Raw genomic sequence first — 25677 nt, 5'->3', positions numbered from 1 at the left:
AGGTATCTTTATTTTTGTAGATGACATGTATTTAACTTTCCAATTGATTCTCTCATCTGATGTTCTTCATTACTTATGGCAACTTCAAGAATGCCTGTCATTATTTTTATTAGTTATAAAAATATTTTCTTATTTTTTCTTTTAGTGTAGGTATACTCGTGATGAATTCACTTAGTTTTTTTCCTGGAAATTTCTTGGTTTCACTTTAATAATATATTGATGTAAAACTCATAACAAAAAAGTCTAGTGTGGGCACAAAATTATGCTGGTTAACGATTCTTAAGAAATATATGGAGCCAAATTGAACACCACCAAGATAAAGATATGGACTATTACCAGCAATCAAGTGACCTCTCTTTTACCCTCTGTCAGTCAAGATTCTACCAAAGGTAGCCACTCTTCTAACTTCTTTTAGTTGCTATTTCTCTGACTTGTTTTTGAGCTTGATTCGAAAGAATTAATACACTATGCCTTTGTATCCCTCTTCTTTTGTGCAACATTTTTTGAAGTGTTTGTGACATCCAAAAACTCTTGGGATATAGCAAATAGCTTGTTCTTTTTTAATGCTGTATATTGACTCAATGTATAAATATAGCAAAGTTTACTTGTATTGCTATTGATGTACGTTCAAGTTGCCAGCTCTTGCTTCTTTTCAGTAGTCTCAGGATGAAGATATTGTACATAATTTTTGTTTCCATAGGCATACATTTCTGGAGGTAATATACCCAAGATTTTAATCGATAGTCATGGCGTTTTTTACACTCCTACTCTGTGAGTAGTGTATAAGAACTCCAGATCTCATTTGGACTGTGCGTGGATGCCTGTATGTGTGTTTGCTGCCATATGTGATTTTCATGTACTTAATTACCATTTAGATATTTCTTTATGTGACATTCCTGCTGAAATTATTTTGTTCATGTTCTTTGCTTTTTAATCAACAATATTAAGGTATAATTTATAATAAGAAAATACATCCTTTGTAGGTATAAAGTTTTGTAATTTTGAAAAATATATCCATTCAAGTAATTATCCCACCACACATTATACTAAATGTCTCTATCATCCCAAAACACTTCCTCATGATGTTTTTCAGACAGTACGCTCCATTCTGATCTCATTGAATCACTGACCTATGTCTGACATTGTGGATTTTTTTTTTCCTGCTATATAATGTTAAATTTATGGAATATAGCATGTGTCCATCTTCTGCTCAGCATAGTTATTGAAATATTCTATTGTATTTGTTCTAGAGGTTTATGCCTTTGGACAGTTGGCTGGTTTTCCATTGTATGAATATACCAAAATAGATTTCTCTGTTTTTTTTTTTTTTTGTCTTTTTGTCCTTTTAGGGCTTCACCTGCGGCATATGGAGGTTCCCATGCCAGGGATCTAATTGGAGCTCTTGCTGCCGGCCTTTGCTAGAGCCACAGCAACACAGGATCTGAGCCGAGTCTGCGACCTACACCACAGCTCAAGGCAATGCCAGATCCTTAACCCACTGAGCAAGGCCAGGAACTGGACCCGCAACCTCATGGTTCCTGGTCATTTCTGCTGTGCCATGATGGGAACTCCAGGTTTCTCTGTTTTTTTGCTGAACATTTTGGGTGTTTACGCTTTTGAGTTCTATGAATCCAGCTGCTACAAACACTCATGTATCTTAATTTGGGCAATGTCCATTTTCATTTTTCTTAGGTAAGTTACTAGGAGAGCATTTGTGAAGACATATGATAACCAGGTGTAACTTTATATGAACCTGTCAGAGTGTTTTCCCGAGTGAACATATCCCTTCATGTCTGTCCTCCAGCACTGTTCCAGTTGCTCTCTGTCTTTGTTGTGACTTATGTTATCAGCCTATATTCTAGTTATGGCCATTCTAATAAATGTGTGACTCATTTTAGTTACAGTTTGAATTTCCTGATGACTAATGATTTTGAGCTTCTTCCATGTGCTTATTGACTATTCCTGGAACTTCCTTTATGAAATGCCCACCAAATTTTCTTGACCATTTTCATTTGGTTATTATTATTGATCTTTGATAGTAAATTGTTAAGGATGTTTGAATCTGCTATCATGAGTTCTGTTGGTCTACCTTTTTATGCTCACAATTTGTCTGGTATTAGAAGCAGATGCATGCGAATTTCTTAAAATGAGTGAGAAAGAATTCTTTCTTCATGTATTTTGAAAGAATTTGCAAAGATGGGATCATTTATTCCTTGGATAGTATTCCACAAATGAGGCAACATTATTTTGGAGTTTTCTTTGTGCAAATATTTTTAGGTATTCATTCAGTGTGTAAAACAGAAATGTATGTCGATGTTCTGTTCCTTTTTGTTTCAGGTTTGTAATTTGTATGTTTCAAAGAAACTTTCCATTTCGTCAGCATTTTGGACTATATTGGTTTCATATTGCTCATAGTTTTCCCAGATTAATTTGTTGACATCTGGAAGCTCAACAGATGGACAATAACTGGACTTATTGTGGTGATCATTTCATCATGTATAAAAATATTGAATCACTATGTTGTACACTTGAAACCAATGTAATATTGCATGTCAGTTATAATTCAATAAAAAAGAATGACATCGCCACACCAATATTTTAAAATATGTAGGAAACACCTCTAAAAGAAGAAAAAGGAATGACTGAATTATGATGGGTTCTGGTTAAAGGATTAAAAATGATATATTTTATTCCTCACAAAGCAAAGTTCAATAATTACTTCTTCAGTATATGAAGGGAAAATTAATGATTAAATGCCAGTGAAGTTAACCTGATTGGTCTATAAGCTATGAAATCCCAATATTTGCTATCAACATTATGCAAGAAATAATGTAGCTGTGCATATTTTGAGTTGGTTTATCAAGAGATATTTTTTTACTTTCCTTTTTTTTTTTTAAAGACCCACACCTGTGGTATATAGGGGTTCTCAGGCTAGGGGTCAAATGGGAGCTGTAGCTGCCAGCCTGCACCACAGCCACAGCAATGCCAGATCTGAACCATGTCTGAAACCTACATCACAGCTCACAGAAATCTTTTGAGTTGGTTTATCAAGAGATACATTTTACTTTCTTAAAAGAAATGCAATTTTTTTGAGTGAGTCCTGAAAGGCTAGTTTAACTTGCTTATTCCTCAGAGTATATATAAAAGGATTCAGCACTGGTGAAATGGAAGAAAAGAGCAATGCCACTCCTTTATTGAGATTTACCTCTTCTTTGGCAGATGGTTTGATGTAGATGAAGATGCAGCTGCCATAGGTGATGGAAACGACAATCATGTGGGAAGAACAGGTAGAAAAGGCTTTTTTTCTTTGTTGGGCAGAAGGGAATTTTAGAATCGTCCTTATGATGTATATGTAGGAGAGAACCACACCTACAAGAGTGATGATGAAGGTCAACACAGCACAGGCTATAACCATCTGCTCAATTAACCAGGTGTCTGAGCATGAGATCTTCAGGAGAGGAGATGCATCACAGGCAAAATGATCAATGAGATTGGAATCACAGAATTCCAGATGAAAACACAAGCTGAATGGAGGGAGGATAATCAGAAGTGCTGCCAGCCAACAGCAGACAACCATTGTTTTGCAGAGTTTGTTGCTCATGATTGTCATATAATGCAGGGGTTTGCAGATGGCCACATAGCGATCATATGCCATGGTTGCCAAGAGAAAGAACTCAGTTATCCCAGAGATGTCTATAAAAAATAATTGAATGAAACATACATTATAGGTAATTGTTCTGTCCCCAGTTGATATACTGTATAGGAATCTTGGAATACAGGCAGTTGTAAACGAGATTTCTAGGAGAGAGAAATTTTGGAGGAAAAAATACATGGGGGTTTTAAGGTGGGGATCCAGCAAGGTTAGGGTGATGATGGTCAGATTTCCAGCTACACTCAATATGTAGGTGAGAAAGAGGAAAAGGAAAAGCAAAAGCTGCAGCTGAGGATCTTCTGTCAGTCCCAGAAGGATGAATGTTGTTATTGCAGTGTGGTTTCTCATATTGACTCCTGGATTTTGTCAACCATAAATGTCAATGTCAGAGAGATTTGAATGCAGAATTCAAAGACATCATCCACTGATGAACACGCTCTTGTGTATTGAACTCATCCAACATGCATTAGTTTTACTTTTAGATTGGAGGAATACATTTCCTGTTTTACAGTGAGCTCAACCCCCTAGTCTATTTATATATAATGATAAAGTAAAAATATTTAATAAATTTTGGCTGTTTGTTTTAATTATAGTCTGACTTTTCCTTTAGTCATTTCCCAAAATTACTTCATTGTAAATTAAATACTTTATCTCATACCCTGGGTTTTGGGCATTTTTTATTATTTACATTTATTTTTCATTTCATATGTTATAGCTAGTTTTTAATACTGCCAAATGTCTTCCTTCAATTCAAAAGCAAAAATTTTAAAAAGTCAATTCAGTGTCATTCTTTTGCCTTAAATTTGGGAATTATTAAAATACTAAAATAAAGGTTTTGACCATGACCCAAACAAACCATTTCAATTCTCTCTAAAATATAAAGGTTTTTTATCTTTCTAATGAGTGATCATTCATTGTAAGGGCAAATATTTTGACTCTGAAACATCCACATTTGTAGTTTTGTGGATTTTAAAACTTCCGTTTCCATGTCTTGTGTTACCTCTTGGATTACATGGTGCAGTACAACCTCATCACATATTGCACTTTCATCGCCTCGTGAGGTTATGCTGAGTGTAATTAATGAACTTCTGAAGGATGTAAAAGCTATACTTTGATGCTTCATTTAAGCACTCAGATTGAAACATATGTACACACCGTGTTATGGAGAAAAAGTTAAGATGAAAGTGACTGAATATCCTCTCCATGCACCTCTCTTTCCTCCATTCACGTTTCTTTCCAGTCCACATTTTTGCCTCTCTTTTTACATTTTGCATTCATTTCTCAAAGACTTAGTCTCTGGTTTTCAAGCTCAGCAGCCTTGATAAAGCACTCCTTCATGGATCTTCCTGTGGGTCAATTCAAGATAAATCATAATTTAAATGTGTTTCAGTGTAATCCTAAGAATACATGCTTACAAGTCTCTTTGTGTGCTCCAGGCACTGGTCTAAGTCTCTTACAGGTATCACGCGTAGAAACCTTAGGATATCCTGTGAGGTTGGGAGGTATGTTGTCTCCATTTTCAAAGTGGGAAAAGTGGGGCACAGAGAGATAAGGCCTGTGTCCCCTGCTTTCTGGATATTCAGTATCCACTCAGAAGGGCTCCAGAGCCCTGGCCTGAGTCACTGTACTGTGGTTATTGGTGCACATTTACCTGAATGCCTTGGTTTCATGATGACAGAATTTGTATTGGTAATTCAAACAAAGGTAGTATTTCTTTAGAATTCATTGTTAAACCAAGACACTTGAGAAGCAGTGAGGGGCAGGAGTAATGAATAATTATGGTGCTGCATCTGCGGTGAATGTGCTCTTGAGGGCAAAATCTAAACGTGTGCAGTCACTCAGTTCGTGTGTCTGATGGGGCTGCACGTCACCAAATTCAGCTAGCTAATTTTCTATTTTATTCTTTATTCCTGTTGGTATATTGACCCTTCCATATTGTTGGCTCGGTATTTCTTTCCGTGAAATGTGAAGTCTGAAGAGTAGAGACCGTATTATTCTGGGTTAATATGATCAAGGTGGTGAGAGTTATTTCTCAAGTATCCTTACATGGATAGATAGTCATAGTTTTCTAACCTGTAAGTAATGTCTTCAGGGATCCAAATTCTTGTAACCTTATGAAATGCAAAGTGGATCACCTATGGATAAGCCATTTTCACATGTTTTTAGAATTTTTTTCTCAGAACGTACTGATACATGTACTGTGAGAATTTTTTTTTTAATTTTTTAATTTTTTAGGTCCTCATCTGTGGCACATGGAAGTTCCCAGGCTATAGGCTGAATCAGAGCTACAGCTCCAGGCTATGCCGCAATCACAGCCGAGCAGGATATGAGCCGCATCTGCAACCTACACGATAGCTCATGGCAATGCCAGATCCCTGTCCCACTGAGCAAGGCCAGGGATCAAACCTGCATCTTCATGGATACTAGTAGGATTCATTTCTGCTGCACTGCAGCGGGAACTACTATAAGAGCTATTTCTTAAAAAATTCTTTCCCTTTATTTTTATTAAGTCATACTTTTTTTTCTTTTTTTTTTTTTTTTTTAGGGGCGCACTTATAGCATATGGAAGTTCCCAGGCTAGGGGTGGAATCTGAGCTACAGCTGCTGGCCTACGCCACAGCCACAGCAACACCAGGAACTCGCTGCGTCTGTGACCTCCACCACAGCTCAAGGCATGCCGGATCCCCGACCCACTAGGCAAGAGCAGGGATCGAACCCTCATCCTTATGGATGGATTCTAGTTGGATTTGTTTCTGCTGTGCCACAAAGGGAACATCTCTTTCCCTTTATTTACTAATTTTAAAAACAATTAGTTGTTCCGGTAGCATCATCCACATATGACCAAGGGAATTTTTAAAATTAATAATTGATATTTTATATTATAATAGTTTCAGGTATACAACATAATAATTCACTATTTGTGTACATTGTGAAATAATCATCGCATTAAGTCTGGGTAATCAGTCACCAAACACTTTTTTCTTGTGATGAGAACTTTTAAGAGCTGCTCTCTTGCTTTCAAATATTCAAGACACTCTTATTGACTGTAGTCACCATGCTGTAAATTCCATCCCTGTGACTTATTTACTTTATCACTGAAGTTTGTATCCTTTGAGCCCCTTCACCCACTTCCCTGCTGCTCCCCACTGTCCACCTCTGAAACCATGAATATCTTCTCTGTATCCATGAGCTTGTTTGTTTTTGCTTTGTTTTTTAGATTCCACGTATAAGTGAGATCATATGGTGTTTGCCTTTCTTTGTTTAACTTATTTCACAGCGTTTTGAACAATATTCTTCTTTGTTTCATCTGAGCAAGTAAACCTGCTACTGTAGGCTCAGTATACAGGACGCAGTCTCCAGGGTAGACAGATGCTATCAGAGGGAGGGATATTAATTGAGGCTCAGGATCGATCAAGTTTGATGGAAAGCTCTTACCCTCTTGAACACTGCATTATCATCTGATGGTGACCATAGCTCACATGAGAAGCTCTGTCTTGTTTTCTTCATTTTTCAAGAACTCAGTTCATCTCCCAGTAGTTCTCTTGGAATTTGACTCAGTTTTGCCTGGGTCTTAAAACTGTTTTGTTTTTGGAGTTCCTTTTGTGGTTCAGTGGAAATGAATCTGACTAGTATCCACGAGGCCTAGGTTCAATCCCTGGCCTTGCTCAGTGGGTTAAGGAATGGGCATTGCCATGAGCTGTGGTGTAGATCACAGATGCATGTCGGATCTAGCATTGCTGTGGCTGTGGTGTATGCTGGCGGCTACTGCTCTGATTTGACCCCTAGCCTAGGAACCTCCCTATGCCAGGGGTGAGGCCCTAAAAAGGCAAAAAAAAAAAAAAAATTTCGTTTTTAATAGTAAATATTTAATCTTAATCCATTCTTTAAGTATTGAACTTTCACAGAGCATTTTATTTGTGGAACAGATAAAAAAAGGAATAAGATTTCCAGATGTGAGTGTGCAGTTGATGTGTGTATATGTATATGCACACTTGGATTTTAGGTATTGTGTGTTCCTATGTGTTTGTGGGAGATTTTATTTCTGAATATTCCTCACCCAGACCTGCTAATGATTTCTAGGACCAGCTTTCTAGAAAAAAAAACTTGTATCTCTTAAATGACTGTAGGATCGTCCCCTGAAATGCTAACTGTATTGGTTTGTTTAAGTCTAACATTGTGGTTAAAGAGAGAAATCTATCATGACATTCCCCCTTCACCTCCTACCTAGTGCCGGAATATGTGCAGACATACTGTGAAAGCAACTGAGACGGTAAACCTTTTTATACTTACCCTTTAAGCTGTACAAGTTACTTCATGGCATCTCTTGATGGTTTATTTGAACATCTTTTTAATGAGACACAGGCTGAGCAGGAGTATGCTAGTGGAGACCTGAACGCCAAGTTTTCTCAGGAAACTACCTCGGCTAGAAAATCCCTGGAACTACCCAGAGCCTCCTATATCACATACCATAGCATGTACCTGCTGTAGCGTAGGACTTCTTTCCTAAGAGGACTGTGCCATTTGACACCCAGGAATGTATGTTCTTCTGTTGCTAGTTAAAATAAAGTAAAGCCTATTTTAAAGGGCTGCGTATATCATGGACTGTTGAGTGATCAGGGTCAGATGATCTTCTAAACTCATTGGTCAGGAAAACATATTTGGCACCAAATATTGTGGCTTGTTACTTTATGTATTCTACCTATAACAAGAATCATTAGCGTCAACCAACAAAAGAGTCCTTGGAGACCCAGGTTTCAAAGTCACCCTGGATATTAATATGAAGTTTTGGCTGTGAACCTGACGGCAGTGGGGACAGTGCCCTTAAGGACAAGGAAATGCAAGAATAATATTAAATCAGTGTGATGATGCTGTCTAATGTAAGCCAATAAAATATCCAATAAAATGTTTAACCTGAAACATCCGTGCAGAAGTAAACCTGTAAAATCTGTTGGAATCTCCCATTTTCATCCAACCTGTTGTGGTTGTCCTTAATTATTAACACAGGGAGATTTTTAGCAATTTTTGGTGACTGAATGTATATAATTTTAATCTCTCTTGGATAATAATCGCCACCAGTGTGGAAACATTACTTCTTTACATGTCTTTTTTTTACAAGAACAAAAGAATACTCTAAAGGTTTTATATAAACATCTTTGCACACATGACTGCTCATACTCCAGACAGTTCCTCTATGAGAAATTCTTAGTTGTAGGAGGACAAGTTTTTCTATTTGAATGGCTTTTGGTATGGATTTCTCATTAGATGTACTAAAAGTAAATGTCATCCCAGGCCAGGAAAAGAAATCATTAGTACAAGTGTGATTGGGTGGGTAACCTTAATGCATTGTCTTAGAAGAAGACTCAGCATCTTTCTTTGTACTAGAGAGAGTTTTCTGCAACTACACACATATAGAAGATCAGTAGACAGTTCAACTCATAATTTTGTTTTCCTCAGTTTATGGGGACATCAGTAGAGGATTCTGGGGAGAATTGGTTCCAATAAGGATTATAGATGTCAGAGAATAATGAATTAAGAGACCTTGTTCCTTACTGCATTAAACTCCTGAGAGGCTGGGTGAGACCTTAAGCAACACGTTGGGAAAGTGCACCACAGCAGGAACTCCTCAGGTTAAGTTTTCACTCTGAGAAACCCTCAGCAAGCGAATGTGTCCCATTGATGATCTGGGTGAAAAAATAAGAGAAGAATTGTCCCGTGTTTTTGATATGGCCTTCTGCAAAGTCCTGGATTACATGACAATGTCTGTGGAGGATTTTATCTGCTGTTTTATGGCAGCCAGTGATGATCATCTTCAGTTCAGTTATTTTAGATTTCTCCTTGGATGTTTGTGAATCTTATCTTTAATCACCTTTTCCTGTAATGTAGAGTGTATCCTGAAACATCACATGATCATAATCATGGTTCATAGAGCACATAGTTTCAGAGATTGCTCTTGTGATATTCCTTATTATTTATATATGTATATCTATCCTATCTGTATACTCTTAGCACAGTATTAATCTTAGAAGATTGTTTTCTCTTGTTTTGCACACATTATATTTCAGTGATTTAAAAAGTTGACCCTTAATGTATATCAACTTTCAATCAATGAATGTATATATATAAAGATATTACACTAATAATTTCTGTATTAATGTCATCTAGTAAATCCATGTTGAAGACATCTTTTATATGCTGAGAAATAAGCAAGAAGAATAGGAACATAACATAATCCATACAATTGCATTTTAATGAAAGCAGCAAACATTTCCTTGTATTAGTTTTTTTTTATTAATTATGCCCACCAATTTTGTCATTTAAAACCACACACTTATTATCTCATAGTTTCTGTGCTTCAGGATTCCAGGCCCAGGTTTGCTGGGTCTTCTGCTTAGGTCTTTAATCAAGGTGGGAACTGTGTTGTTTTCTTAACTAGAGGCGAATCTGAGAAAGGATTTTCTTCTAAGTTCATTCGGGTTGTTGTGGGAATTTACTTGATTTTACTCATAGGCCTGAATCTTTGTTCCATAATCATGGTGTATCTATCCATTTATTTAGATCCTTACAATATTTTTCAACAATATTCAATAGGTTGCATTATAGAGGTCTCAGATTTCTTTTGTTGGTTTTTTTCTTAAGTATTCAGTATTATTTGATGCTATGTTTAAATTAACTTTCGGATTACTGCATTTTATTGACCCTGTATCTCTTAAATTTATTAAAATAGTTACAGTAGTATTTTTGAGTAGAATATTCAGAATTTTCTATATAAATAGCAATTCAGTAAATTCTAAGGACAGCTTTGTTCCTTTCCAATCTGGACTTTTTTCTTGCCTTATTACATTGGTTAGAAACTCTAGTGCAATAATGAATAGAAGCGGTGAAATTAGACATTCTTATCTTGCTACTGATTTTAGAGGGAAAGAATTCAGTAATTTACTTATGAAAATGATGTAACCTGCATGTTATCTGTGTCAACTTTAATCCTTCATCATAATAGATTATCTGATTTGATGTATACAATGTTAAAATTTTTTAAAATTTTGAAACAAGTTTCTAGTACCTACTTTAAATACCTAGAACAAAGTTTTTTTTTTTTTTAACTTTAGTAAAAGATTGGAATTAGTAAATGTAGTCTTTCTAAAAAATAGTTAAAATTTCAGCAGCATTTAATAAGAACTAGCCTCAAGTAATTTTTATCTTGAATAGTCTCTTCAGGTTAATGTGGCTTTGTCCAAAAATGAATGGCTGCTTGTACGTGAATGTGGGCAGGCTGCACTTGTGATGACTCAGCCAAATAGCACTTACGAGACTCTCTCCAAACTTTAGGGATGATGTCTTACATTCATGGCCCCTAAAATAATTTAGCAAATGACGGGCAGTAGTAACTCAATAAATGCGGCCTACCCAGATTTCAGTTGCTTTAGGGAATGTATTTCTGGGGATGAAATTTGAATTGTACATATACAACTTTGGGAGCTGTAAATAGGTCCATTTTTTTTTCTTTCTTTTGGTTTGCCTTTTCTAGGGCTGCTCCCGTGGCATATGGAGGTTCCCAGGCTAGGGGACTAATTGGAGCTGTAGCTGCCGGCCTATTCCAGGGCCACAGCAATACAGGATCTGAGCCACGTCTGCAACCTACACCACAGCTCATGGCAAGGCCGGATCCTTAACTCACTGAGCAAGGCCAGGGATCAAACCCACAACCTCATTGTTCCTAGTCAGATTCGTTAACCACTGAGCCACAACGGGAACTCCGGTCCATTTTTTTATGGCACGTTGAGGTGAGATTCTAGATTCATAGGAATTGGGAGGCTGAACAAAATTTTCCTGTAAAATGGCAAGGCATTTATTCTACATTTGTTATAAAATACTATTGTGTTTTATATATAGGATTGTGAAGAGGAAGAGAGTAATAAATGCACAGGCATTTCAATTAGTGTCATATTTTCAGGTAATGCATTTTTGAATAAATAAATTTAAATTATGTCTGCTTTATACACCAAACAAAGGTGTTTTCTTTAAAATGATTTAGCTGGTCTTTAGAATGACCTTTAAGAAGATTTTAAACATTTTTATATAAGTCTAGTCATAATGTTGAACTGATTTTTTGTGATTGCCTTGAATGGAAAGCAAGTATTTCTCTGACTCTATTGCTTTCCTATGGCTGGATGAGTAGTAAAAGGAAGGGGTTTTTACACAATCTCTGCTATAAGAGTGCAGTGTTCACACTGTGCCTTTCTTTCTTGGCCTCAGTTTTCCCCCTAATATCTAGTTCATGGAATTATTGTGTTGATGAGACAATCCATGCAGAATGCCTGGTAGATGGTATGTTAAAGCCACCACCCCTACTTCTTTCTCTCCTTCATTTTCTTCCTCCTGTTTTTCTTTTTGCTCCACAATTTGCTCTGACACTTATGCTAATGTACGAGGCCTTAATCTGTGGCCATTGCAGCTATTGTGTTCCTTTCTTGCATTTTTATGAAGCTGATGGACTTTGGTGTCTCTGGCAACCTGTTCAGTGTTCTGTAGAGAAATACTAAGGGAAGAGTTCAGAGACTACACTTTTGGACACAAGATAATAGGTATTCCACTGTTCTTTCTCAGCTATCTTTAAGTAATTAATTGGGCAGCCATTTCCTTTTGTAAATGAAGAGTTTATGTCTTTACTTTTCCTCCAGCCTAAGGAATAAAAGAATTTTCCATGGAAAAACTAATTAGTTTTATATGAATTTTTTTTGCTTAGTTTTTGCAGTTTCTCTAATCCACAAAAAACCAAAAGGTGTGTTCTCCTAACATCTGGTGCATCAAGGCATGCTATTTCTGTCAAGACAGTAGCAAGTAATGGCATCTGACTATAATCGAAAGGCTATTAAATATGGTTAATAGGAATCTCTATTAGAAAAAGGGCACTAATCAGTGCTCAAGGGAAGAAATAATTAACTGATGATCAGATACCGTTTAAGATAGTATCATAAAGGGAATTCAGCCTTCTGAACCAAACTGAAAAAATTCTGTTGCTCTTAGTACTTCACTGTGGCATCCTAAGTCAGAGCACTGTTCCTGATTCCCAAACTCTCCTCCCTTTCTGACCACCAGTTCTTATCTTCTGTGATACTGAGATATTATGTGAATGTTTTGGTAAACCACTTTCATTCAGGTGTATTTTCTGTTTAACATTTTTCAAGGAATATTTTGTATTTATAATTACCTCACTATCATCTGATGTCAGTGACACCGTTGCTGATAATTTGCCACTGTAATGAAGTCTATTGTAGTTCTGTATGGGTATAAATGTGCATTGACTCATAAGAGTGACATTGTAGGGTGGATTACTTCTGTTTATTGCTCTGGTTCTTATGAGTACTCGTGAATTCATTCAAAACATATTTATTGAGAACCTAAGATACGGCTGGTTCTGCTGTAGGTACTAAGGATAAAAAGAGTGAACAAGTAAACCTTTTGGTCTCTGTTGATAATGTAATAAATATTTCCATGAGTGCAACCCCTTCACATTTCTTTCTTCTAATAATAGACAACATTAGAGGTAGTATTTTCTTTTTCAGAGATATTTAATTAATGTATTGCTATCACAGATGTTTAAATAGATTAGTTTGATATTTTTTCTGAGACCAAGGATCTGGAATGTTGAATGAAGGAAAAAACTGAAATTACCAAAGAAGAACATACTTACTGTAATGGAAGGTAATCATGGCTTTAATTGATTGTATAATCCTGAGAATCCCAAAGATGAAACTGAAAGTTTAAGTGGACTCAAATACGTGCACATATATCCCTCTTGTGAAAACATACATATTCACTGGTAGTTTTCTATGGTAGATAGTGCCCTCTGAGTTGCCAACGGACTCCCATTAAAGAGTCTATTCCACTTTAAACCTAGGAAACAACTTCTTATAGCTCCAAGCTGCAAACAAAGTCATTATTTTAAATGTCTGAGAAATATAAGGTAAATTTTAGAAGATATTGACAAAAGTAATTTCTGATTTCTCTTGATTAAGATAGATGTTTACCCATCAAATAAGATGTATATTTCATTATCTCAGACTCTTATAGATGAGCAGAAGCTCTCTGTGTGGATAAATATAGTCCTTTGTGACTAAAGTTTAACCATGACTAAAGATTCTAATATGCATTGAAGTTTGGCAAAATACCTAATACAGGCAGCAGTGGGAATCATGTCCTTGAAGAAAATAAGTGGCAAAAATTTTATGGACATATTTGTAGTGCAAAATAATAACTGATGAAATATATTTGTGGATACCCTTCAACTCATAGATAACAAAGTGTTAAGGAAACACAACAAAGTTTCTTTATATCTATGTTTTAAATTGGAAAAAATATATACATATATATTATAAAAATATATACATATATATAGTTGCTATGCCAATAACTGTAAATATTTGCATGGTAAAAATATAGGTTTGTATCATAATTTTTCTGTTATTATACTCTTTATGAGTAATCCATTATTTAATAAAGTTTCTCATACTGAACTTGGGAGGTAGCTCTGCTCACCACTATACCACCAATGCTACTCTCTCATATTTAACTTGTAAAATTATATGTTAAATACTTTATATATGCATCATTTGTTTCCTTAGTTTATATTATCGTAAGAGGAATTCCTGAGGCAAAAGCCACTTAGATTTTTGAGGTACATTGTCACACTTTACTTCCAATATATAATACCACTTATAAATACAGAAGTGTTTGGGTCACTCGTTGGCATCTTGGGATTATGGGACCTGAAGGAATTCCACCTTGATTCCTTGCTTGAGTTCTGAGTCAAGTAGAGAGAGAAAGTAGCCAAGTAAATATGGAGTAAACTACCTGCTTTATTACAGAGGTATTAAAAACATGGCTTTGAACATCCCAATAAGAATATCTTGAATTGGTGATAGCTATCAGATAGGCAGTGCTAGAAATCCAAATCTACTTCAGCACCTTAGACAGACCCTTTTACTGCAAGATTTCCAGCGGTGTGAAATGTGTAGAAAAGCTAGCATATAAGAGGAAAGGGAATAGGATGCATCCAATGTATCATATCCTTGTTCAAAATCCACCCATTAAAGGGGCAGACACCAGAAGTAGAAGAGGCTACAACTCTATTATCTGTAAAAAGGTCACCACACCAAACACCTATAAAAATGAAAAGACAGAGAACTATAACTCAGATGAGGGAGAAAGGAAAAACCCCAGAAAATCAGCTAAGCAAGGAGGAGATTCTTAGCCTCTAGGAAAAAGACTTTAGATTGTTGGTGCTGAAGATGATGCAAGACATTGGAAATCAACTGAAGGCAAAGATGGATAACTTAAAAGAAACACGGAGCAAAGAGATACAAGATATAAAACTTAAACAAGAAGAAATGCAAAATACAATAACTGAAGTAAAAAATTCCCTAGAATCAGCTAACAGCAGAATACAGGAGGCATAGGAAGGAATAAGCTAGGTGCAGGACAGATTAGTGGTACTTATGGATGCAGAACAGAAAAGCAAAAAAAAAGATTGAAAACAAATGAAGAGAGTCTCAGAGAACTCTGGGACAGCGTGAAACGCACCACCATCCGTATTATAGGGGCGTCAGAAGGAGAAGAGAGAGAGAAGGGGACAGAAAAAATATTTGAAGAGATAATAGCCGAAAATTTCCCTAGCATGGAAAAGGAACCACCCACTCAAATTTAGGAAGCAAAACGAGTACCATATAAAATAAACCCAAGGAAGAATGCCCCAAGACACATGTTAATCAAACTAACCAAAATTAAAGACAAAGAGAAAATCTTGAAAGCAGCTAGGGATAAAGCAGGAAGTAACATACAAGGGAACCCCAATAAGGTTACTGGCAGATTTTTCAGCAGAAACTCTGCAGGCCAAAAGGGAGTGGCATGGTATTCTTAATGTGATGAAAGGAAAAAACCTCCAACCAAGATTCCTCTACCCAGCAAGGCTGTCATTCAGATTTGAAGGAGAAAGCAAAACCTTCACAGATAAGCAAAAGCTAAGAGAATTCAGCAACACTAAACCAGCTTTACAACAAATACTAAAGGAACTTCTCTAGGCAGAAAAGCAAAGACAGCAACAGGTAACAAAAATACCATAATGACAAGGCTCACCAGTAAAGGTATATATACAGTAAAGATACGAAATCATCCATGCACAATTATACCACCAAAATCTGAAATCATGAGAAGAGGTGGGTACAAATGCAAGCACTGGAGATGAACTTGCAGATAAGAGAACATCAACTTAAAACAGTCTCATACACATATAGACTCATATTATCAAAACTCCAGAATAACTTCAAAGCAAAAATCTACAATTGATACACAAACATAGAAAAATCAACTCAAATATAACAATAAAGGTAGTCATCAAACCACAAGAGGAGAGAACAAGAAAAGAAGGAAAGGAAAAAGAGCAGCAAAAACAAATCCAAAGTAATTAATAAAATGGCAATAAGAACATACATTATCAATAATTACCTTAAATGTGAATGGACTAAATGCCCCAACCAAAAGACATAGACTGGCTGAATGGATACAAAAACAAGACCCATATATATGCTATCTTCAAGAGACCACTTCACTTCTAGGGACACATACAAATTGAAAGTGAGAGGATGCAAGAAAATATTTCATGCAAACGGGAATCAAAAGAAAGCTGTAGTAGCAATACTCATATCAGACAAAGTAGACTTTAAAATGAATAGTTTAAGAGACAAAGGAGGTCATTACTTAATGATCAAATGATCAATCCAAGAAGCAGATACAACAGTTTTAAATATCTATGCACCCAACATAGGTTCACCACAATATATAAGGGAACTGCTAACAACCTTAAAAGGACAAATCAACAATAACACAATCATAGTGGGGAACTTTAAAACCCCACTTACAGCAATGGACGGATCAACCAGACAGAAAATCAATAAGGAAACACAGGCCCTGAGTGATACATTAAACCAGAGGGACTTTATAGATAATTTATAGGACATTCCATCCAAAAGCAATAGAATACACATTCTTCTCAAGTGCACATGGAACATTCTCTAAGATTCATCACATCCTGGGCTACAAATCCAACCTTGTTAACTTTAAGAAAATTGAAATCATATGAAGCATCTTTTCCAAACCCAACACTATATGACTGGAAATCAACAACAAGAAAAAACTGCAAAAAACATAAACACGTGGGGACTCATCAACATGCTACTAAACAACCAATGGATCACTGAAGAAATCAAAGAGGAAATTAAAAAATTCCTAGCAGCAAATGACAACAAAGAAACGACACTCCAAAACTTATGGGATGCAGCAAAAGCCATTCTAAGAGGAAAGTTTATAGCAATACAAGCCCACCTCAGGAAACAAGAAAAAGCTCAAATAAACAAGCTAACTTGACATCTCAAGCAGCTCGAGAGAGAAGAACAGACAAGACCTAAAGTTAGTAGAAGGAAAGAAATCATAAAGATCAGAGCAGAAATCAATGAAATAGAAACAAAGAAAACCATAGAAAAGATCAATGAAACGAAAAGCTGGTTCTTTGAAAAGATCAACAAAATTGATAAACCCTTAGCCAGACTTATCAAGCAAAAAAGAGAGAGGACTCAAACCAATAAAATTAGAAATGAAAAAGGAGAAGTAACAGCGGATACCACAGAAATACAAAGGATCATGAGACTATTATATGCAACTATATGCCAATAAAATGGAAAACCTAGGAGAAATGGACAAATGCTTAGAAAAGTACAATCTTCCAAGACTAAACCAAGATGAAAGAGAAAAGATGAATGGAGCCATAACAAGAACTGAAATGGAAACTGTGATTAAAAAACTTCCAACAAAGAAAGTCCAGGACCAGATGGCTTCACAGGCAAATTCTATCAAACATTTAGAGAAGAGCTAACATCTCTCCTTCTGAAAATATTTCAAAAAATTGCAGAGGAAGGGATACTCCCAAACTCATTCTATGAGGCCACCATCACTCTGATACCAAAACCAGACAAAGATACCACAAAAAAAAGAAAACTACAGGCCAATTTCACTGATGAACATCGGTGCAAAAATCCTCAACAAAATACTAGCAAACCACATCCAACAATACATTAAAAGGATTGTACATCATGATCAAGTGGGATTTAACCCAGGGATTCAAAGATTCTTCAATATCCGCAAATCCATCAGTGTGATACACCACATTAACAAACTGAAGAATAGGGAGTTCCCGTTGTGGCGCAGTGGTTAACGAATCCGACTAGGAACCATGAGGTTGCGGGTTCGGTCCCTGCCCTTGCTCAGTGGGTTAACGATCTGGCGTTGCCGTGAGCGGTGGTGTAGGTTGCAGACGTGGCTTGAATCCAGCGTTGCTGCGGCTCTGGTGTAGGCAGGTGGCTACAGCTCCGATTCGACCCCTAGCCTGGGAACCTCCATATGCCACGGGAGCGGCCCAAGAAATAGCAAAAAGACAAAAACAAACAAACAAACAAACAAACAAAAAGCTGAAGATTAAAAACCATATGATCCTCTCAAAAGACAGAGAAAAAGCCTTTGACAAAATCCAACACCCATTTCTGATAGAAACCCTTCAGCAAGTTGGCATAGCAGGAACCTACCTGAACGTAATAAAAGTAAAAAAAAAAAAAACAAACCCAAAAAATCAAAAAAACACAAATCCACCCATCAAGGGAAAGATAGGGAGGAGTGAATTTAGAAGATTGTACAAATATTTTATTGAAAAAGAGTCCATATCTTGGTAATAAAGGAGAAGAGTACCTGCCTGTCTTTACAATCTAATTGTAAATAGGTTCATCTAAAATTATTTAATTATAGATTGTGTATTTTCTCTATAGATTATAGGTTTTTAAATAACTAAAATTGTTTAATTTAGTATTGTAAATCTTACTGGTTTCATTGTTTAAATTAGTTAAGAACATTTTGCTGTATTCATTGAAAAGTTGCCTGAATCCTGTATTTTTTAACTTTTGAGGAATTAGTGTATAATAAAATGCACCTCCGCTTGGAGAGAATATGAAGAGTAGGGACTCTATATTTCTTCCTTATATTAACCACATTTATAATATTTTTTCTAAACCAAATTGGCTTAAATTTAAGTCTGTGGTTATCAAAGCATATGACTATCCCACTCAAGCAAGATGATCAGTTCTCCTTAAAGACAGACAACTTCCACTTTTCCAGTTTTCTTTTTATTTTACTTTTTTGGCTATGTCCAAGACATGTGAAAGTCTAGCACCAGGGATCAAGGCCACAGCAGAGCAGCCACCCAAGCCGCAACAGTGTCAATGCCGGATTCTTGACCCTCTATACCACTAGGCAACTCCTAGAAAGACACTGTTGAATGGCCGCCCTAAACCTGTAATTTAAAAGTTACCTCCTAATATTTTTCCAATACAAAGTTCTTAGGTAAGGTATCTAGCACAGGCCATCTAAAATCAAATGACACTATATATACTCTAGTAATAAAATATCATACCTTAGGGATATTCAAGATTTAGATGGGTAAAAATCTTACAATATATAGGTTTTTACAATATACAGGCTCAGAGGTCTTAGAAAGTAGTTCTAGAATGTTAATTTGCGAAATGAAATTCTCTAGCTCTTGTGCTTTAAATGTATAAAAAGTTGACAGTCTTCCTCCCCAGGTTTTCATACTGCCTATGTTTTTATCAGCAGCTTTACTGGACACATAATTGATATATGCAAATGCACACGTGTAATGGAGACAGTTCTCTGAGTTTGTAACTATGCCTACATCTGTGAAACCCTAGCCACAAGCAAAGGCAAATGAACACATCCATCCCGTTTAATTTTAAGTAGAGTGTAGTTGATCTTTGGATAGAATTTGGATTTTTTTTCCTAAAACTAGATCCTGAATTAACATTTCTAAATTGATTGAATTCCTTCAAGGACTTAAATGATGTGAGTCTAGCTTGGCCAAAAGTTTCTGAAGTGGTAATAAAACATTAAATATATTATGACACTCTCTTTATTCTTTATTCTGGCATACAGATAATTTATTACTGAAACTTCAAACTTTCTAGTAATTATGGCAAAAATATTAATTTTCCAGAAGTGTTTGTTGTTTTGCAAAATCTCTATTTACCTGAAAGTTGTTTTTTTTTCTTTTTGCAGATGACATGTATTTAACTTTCCAATTTATTCTCTCATCCAGTGTTCTTCATTACTCTTGGCATCTTCAAGAATACACAGCATTATTTTTTCTAGTTTTAAAAAGCACTCTGTTACTATTATTTTTTTTTGTGTGTAGGTATACTGGTGAATTCGCTTAGGTTTTGTTTTCCTGGAAATTTCTCGGTTTCACTTTAATAATCTATTGATATTTAACTCATAACATGTAACAGCAAAAGTGTAGTAAGGGCAGACATTTAAGTTATACTGGTTAACTGATCTTTATAAATATATACATCCAAATATCAGCCCCCAGATAAAGATATGGACTATTACCAGCAATCAAGTGAACTCTCTTTTACCCTCTGTCAGTCAAGATTCTACCAAAGGTAGCCACTCTTCTAACTTCTGTTATTCTGTATTAATGTGGCTTGGTTTTGAGCTTGGTCTAAAAGAATTAATACACTATGCCTTTGTGGCCCTCTTTTTTTGTGAAATATTTTTTGGAGTGTTTGTGACATCCAAAAACTCTTGGGATATAGCAATAGCTTGTTCTTTTTTAATGCTGTATATTGACTCCATGTATAAACATGGCAAAGTTTATTTGTATTGCTGGTGATGTACATTCAAGTTGGCAGCACTTGCTTATTTTCAGTAGTCTCAGGGTGAAGATGTTATACATAATTTTTGTTTCCATAGGCATAGATTTCTGGTGGTAGTATACCAAAGATTTTAATTGATAGCCATATGGTATGTTTTACAAAGTGTGTGTACCGATTACGTTCCTGCGAGTAGTGTGTAAGAACTCCACTTCTCCTTTGGACTCTGTGTAGATGCCTGTGTGTGTCTGCAGTCATATCATTTTCATGTGCTTCACTACCATTTGGATATTTCTTCATGTGATGTTCCTGTTGGAGATATTTGGCTCATTTTCTTTGCATTTTAACTAACATTATTGAAGTGTCATTTATAATAAATACATCCATTTTTATTATAAAATTTGAGAAATAGTGAAGAATAGATCTGTTCAAGTACTTACCAAACCACAGGTTATATGAAAGGTCTCTTTCATCCCAAAACATTCCCTCATGATGTTTTTCAGAGAGTACACTGAACAGACGGATTGTAACTAGACTTACTGTGGTGATGATTTCATCAGGATTCAGAATGTGATGGTGATGATGTGATGATCATTTTGTCATCATTTCAAAAATATTAAGTGACTGTGTTGTACACTTGAAACTCATATTGTGTGTCAATTATAATTCATTATGAAAGAATGACAGCTCTACACCAATATTGTAAAATATGTGAGAAAAACATCTAAAAGTTGAAAAAGGAATTAATTAGTTTCGATAGGTTCTAGGTAAAGGATTAAAACTGATATATTTGGTTCGTCACAAAGCAGTGATCAATAGTTAGTTGTTAAGTATATGAATTGAAGGGAAAATGAAGGATTGAATGCCAGTGACGTCAACCTGATTGGTGCAAAAGCTAGGAAACTATAATATTGGTTATCAGCTTTATGGAAAAATAAGGTAGATGTGCATCTTTTGAGTGCCTTTATCAAGAGACACATTTTACTTTCTTAAAAGAAATGCAATTTTTTTGAGTGAGTCCTGAAAAGCTAGTTTAACTTGCTTATTCCTCAGAGTATATATAAAAGGATTCAGCATTGGTGAAATGGAAGAAAGAAGCAATGCCACTCCTTTATTGAGATTTACCTCTTCTTTGGCAGATGGTTTGATGTAGATGAAGATGCAGCTGCCATAGCTGATGGAAACGACAATCATGTGGGAAGAACAGGTAGAAAAGGCTTTTTTTCTTTGTTGGGCAGAAGGGAATTTTAGAATCGTCCTTATGATGTATATGTAGGAGAGAACCACACCTACAAGAGTGATGATGAGAGTGAGCACAGCACAGGCTATAACCATCTGCTCAATCAACCAGGTGTCTGAGCATGAGATCTTCAGGAGAGTAGATGCATCACAGGCAAAATGATCAATGAGATTGGAATCACAGAATTCCAGATGAAAACACAAGCTGAATGGAGGGAGGATAATCAGAAGTGCTGCCAGCCAACAGCAGACAACCATTGTTTTGCAGAGTTTGTTGCTCATGATTGTCATATAATGCAGGGGTTTGCAGATGGCCACATAGCGATCATATGCCATAGTTGCCAAGAGAAAGAACTCAGTTATCCCAAGGAGATCCGTACAAAATATTTGAGTGAGACATGCATTATAAGTAATTGTTCTGTCTCCAGTTGATATACTGTATAGGAATCTTGGAATACAGGCAGTTGTAAACGAGATTTCTAGGAGAGAGAAATTTTGGAGGAAAAAATACATGGGGGTTTTAAGGTGGGGATCCAGCAAGGTTAGGGTGATGATGGTCAGATTTCCAGCTACACTCAATATGTAGGTGAGAAAGAGGAAAAGGAAAAGCAAAAGCTGCAGCTGAGGATCTTCTGTCAGTCCCAGAAGGATGAATGTTGTTATTGCAGTGTGGTTTCTCATTATTGACTCCTGGATTTTGCCAGCCCTACATGTCAATGTCAGAGAGATTTGAATGCAGAATTCAATGACACCATCATCCAGTGATGAGCACTGTCTTGTATATTCGACTCCTCCAACATTCATGAGTTTTACTTGTTGATCCAAGGAATACCATTTCATATTTTACAGTGAGCTGAGCTCCCCGGTCTGTTTATACATATACATATATACACATACATATACGTATACATAATGACAAGTAAAATTATTTTATACCTTTTTGTTGTTGACTTACAGTCTAACTGTTCCTTTAGTAAACTCCTAAATTCAATTCATCTTGAATTAAGTATTTTTAGCTCCTATCCTGAGTTTTTGATTTTTATTACATTATGTTAATTTTTCATTTCCTGTATTGTAGCTAGGTTTTAATACTTCCAAATGTTTTCCTTCAATTCTTTTTTTTTGTTTGTTTTGTTTTTGTCTTTTCTAGGGCTGCTCCTGTGACATATGAAGGTTCCCAGGCTAGGGGGCTAATCGGAGCTATACCCACTGGCCTACACTAGAGACACAGCAATGTGGGATCTGAGCCGCGTCTGGGACCTCCAGCGCAGCTCATGGCAACACTGGATCCTTAACCCACTGAGCGAGGCCAGGAATCAAACCTGCAACCTCATGGTTCCTAGTCAGATTTGTTAACCACTGAGCCACGATGGGAACTCCATTTTCCTTCAAATCTTAAGTAAAGTTTAAAAAATATTATGTTCTGTTTTATTCCTTTGCTTTAAAGTTTGGGAATTATTAAAATGCTAAAATAAAGTTTTAGAGCAGGACCAAAAGAAGACATTTCAATTCTCTTCAATTCAATTTTTTTTTTTTACTTTCTAATGAGTGGTCATTCATTTTAAGGGCAAAATATGTTTTGACGCAAAAACATCCAATTTATAGTTTTGTGGTTCTAGTTAATGCTTGGGTTCCTATATTTTGTGTTACTTCTATAAAGATAACACTGTGAAATATAAGCAAAGCCATTTATGACAAACCCACAGCAAATATAATACTCAATGGAGAAAAACTGAAAGCCTTCTCACTCCAATCTGGAGCAAGACAGGGATGCCCACTCTCACCACTGCTCTTCAACATAGTTTTGGAAGTCCTAGCCACAGCAATTAGACAAACAAAAGAAATAAAAGGCATCCATATAGGAAGAGAAGAGATAAAACTGTCACTGTATGCAGATGACATGATACTATGCATAGAAAACCCTAAGGACTCAACCCAAAAACTACCTGAACTGATTAATAAATTCAGCAAAGTAGCAAGATATAAGATTAACATTCAGAAGTCAGTTGCATTTCTGTATACCAGCAATGAAACATTAGAAAAGGAATACAGAAATACGATACCTTTTAAAATTGCACCTCACAAAACCAAATACCTCAGAATACACCTGACCAAAGAGGTAAAGGACCTATATGCCGAGAACTATAAAACCTTAATCAAAGAAATCAAAGAAGATGTAAAGAAATGGAAAGATATTCCATGTTCCTGGATTGGAAAAATCAATATTGTAAAAATGGCCATACTACCCAAAGCAATCTACAGATTCAATGCAATCCCTATCAAAGTACCCATGACATTTTTCACAGAACTAGAACAAACAATCCAAACATTTATATGGAACCACAAAAGACCCAGAATCGCCAAAGCAATCCTGAGAAACAAAAACCAAGCAGCAGGCATAACTCTCCCAGACTTCAAGAAATACTACAAAGCCACAGTCATCAAAACAGTGTGGTACTGGTATCAAAACAGACAGACAGACCAATGGAACAGAATAGAGAACCTGGAAATAAACCCTGACACCTATGGTCAATTAATCAAGGGAGGCAAGAACAGAAAATGGGAAAAGGAAAGTCTATTCAGCAAGCATTGCTGGGAAACCTGGACAGCTGCATGCAAAGCAATGAAACTAGGACACACCCTGACACCATGCACAAAAATAAACTCCAAATGGCTGAAAGACTTAAATATACGACAGGACACCATCAAACTCCTGGAAGAGAACATAGGCAAAACACTCTCTGACATCAACATCATGAATATTTTCTCAGGTCAGTCTCCCAAAGCAACAGAAATAAAAGCAAAAATCGACCAGTGGGACCTCATCAAACTGAAAAGCTTTTGCACAGCAAAGGAAACCCAAAAGAAAACAAAAAGACAGCTTTCAGAATGGGAGAAAATAGTTTCGAATGATGCAACTGACAAGGGCTTAATCTCTAGAATATACAAACAACTTATACAACCCAGTAGCAAAAAATCCAATCAATCAATGGAAAAATGGGCAAAAGACCTGAATAGACATTTCTCCAATGCAGATATACAGACGGCCAGCAAACACATGAAAAAATGTTCAACATCTCTGATTATAAGAGAAATGCAAATCAAAACTACCATGAGATACCACCTCACACCAGTCAGAATGGCCATCATTAATAAATCCACAAATAACAAGTGCTGGAGGGGCTGTGGAGACATGGGAACCCTCCTGCACTGTTGGTGGGAATGTAAACTGGTACAGCCACTATGGAGAACAGTTTGGAGATACCTTAGAAATCTATACATAGAACTTCCATATGACCTTGCAATCCCACTCTTGGGCATCTATCCGGACAAAACTCTACTTAAAAGAGACACATGCACCCACATGTTCATTGCAGCACTATTCACAATAGCCAAGAGCTGGAAACAACCCAAATGTCCATCAGCAGATGATTGGATTCAGAAGAGGTGGTATATATACACAATGGAATACTACTTAGCCATAAAGAAAATGACATAATGCCATTTTCAGCAACATGGATGGAACTAGAGACTCTCATGCTGAGTGAAATGAGCCAGAAAGACAAAGACAAAAGCATATGATATCCCTTATAACTGGAATCTAATATCCAGTGCAAATGAACATCTCCACAGAAAAGAAAATCATGGACTTGGAAAATAGACTTGTGGCTGCCTGATGGGAGAGGGAGGGAGTGGGAGGGAATCGTGAGCTTGGGGTTATCAGATACAACTTGCAAAAGATTTGCAAGGAGATCCTGCTGAGTAGCATTGAGAACTATGTCTAGATACTCATGTTGCAACAGAACAAATTGGAAAAAATGTATACATGTAAGGATAACTTGATCCCCATGCTGTACAGCAGGAAAAAAAATAGAAGAAAAAAAAAGATAACACTGTGCATTTTTTATTATATAACATTTATTTTTCATTTCATATGCTAATACAGTTTTTAAAACTGCCAAACGCTTTACTCAATTCATAAGCAAAATTTTAAAAATATTAATTGTAGTTTAATTTCTTTGC

The 25677-nt window shown here is 36.2% G+C and overlaps 1 protein-coding gene and 2 pseudogenes across 2 annotated transcripts in view; 1 reads left to right on the top strand and 2 right to left on the bottom strand.

Annotated features, from left to right (window-relative positions):
* LOC110258130 (olfactory receptor 6C3-like) overlaps nucleotides 1-25677 on the top strand; it is a 225952-nt gene that overhangs the window by 86031 nt on the left and 114244 nt on the right. Inside the window, exon 3 of the mRNA XM_084955891.1 lies at nucleotides 3220-3287. The gene's annotated coding sequence lies outside the window, so the exon portion shown is untranslated. The remainder of the gene's footprint in view (nucleotides 1-3219; nucleotides 3288-25677) is intronic.
* On the bottom strand, nucleotides 3003-7490 carry LOC146403263 (olfactory receptor 6C68-like; annotated as a pseudogene). Its single transcript, XR_014803304.1, has one exon. The product of XR_014803304.1 is annotated as an olfactory receptor 6C68-like (transcript).
* LOC110260673 (olfactory receptor 6C68-like) lies at nucleotides 21397-22335 on the bottom strand (annotated as a pseudogene).

The sequence above is a fragment of the Sus scrofa genome, chromosome 5 (genome assembly GCF_054392235.1).
Source record: "Sus scrofa isolate SSC_HxYL_T2T_F1_AM1 chromosome 5, Sscrofa_HxYL_maternal_Yorkshire_Landrace_v2.0, whole genome shotgun sequence".
Lineage (NCBI taxonomy): Eukaryota > Metazoa > Chordata > Mammalia > Artiodactyla > Suidae > Sus > Sus scrofa.
This window is presented reverse-complemented; position numbering and strand designations above follow the sequence as displayed.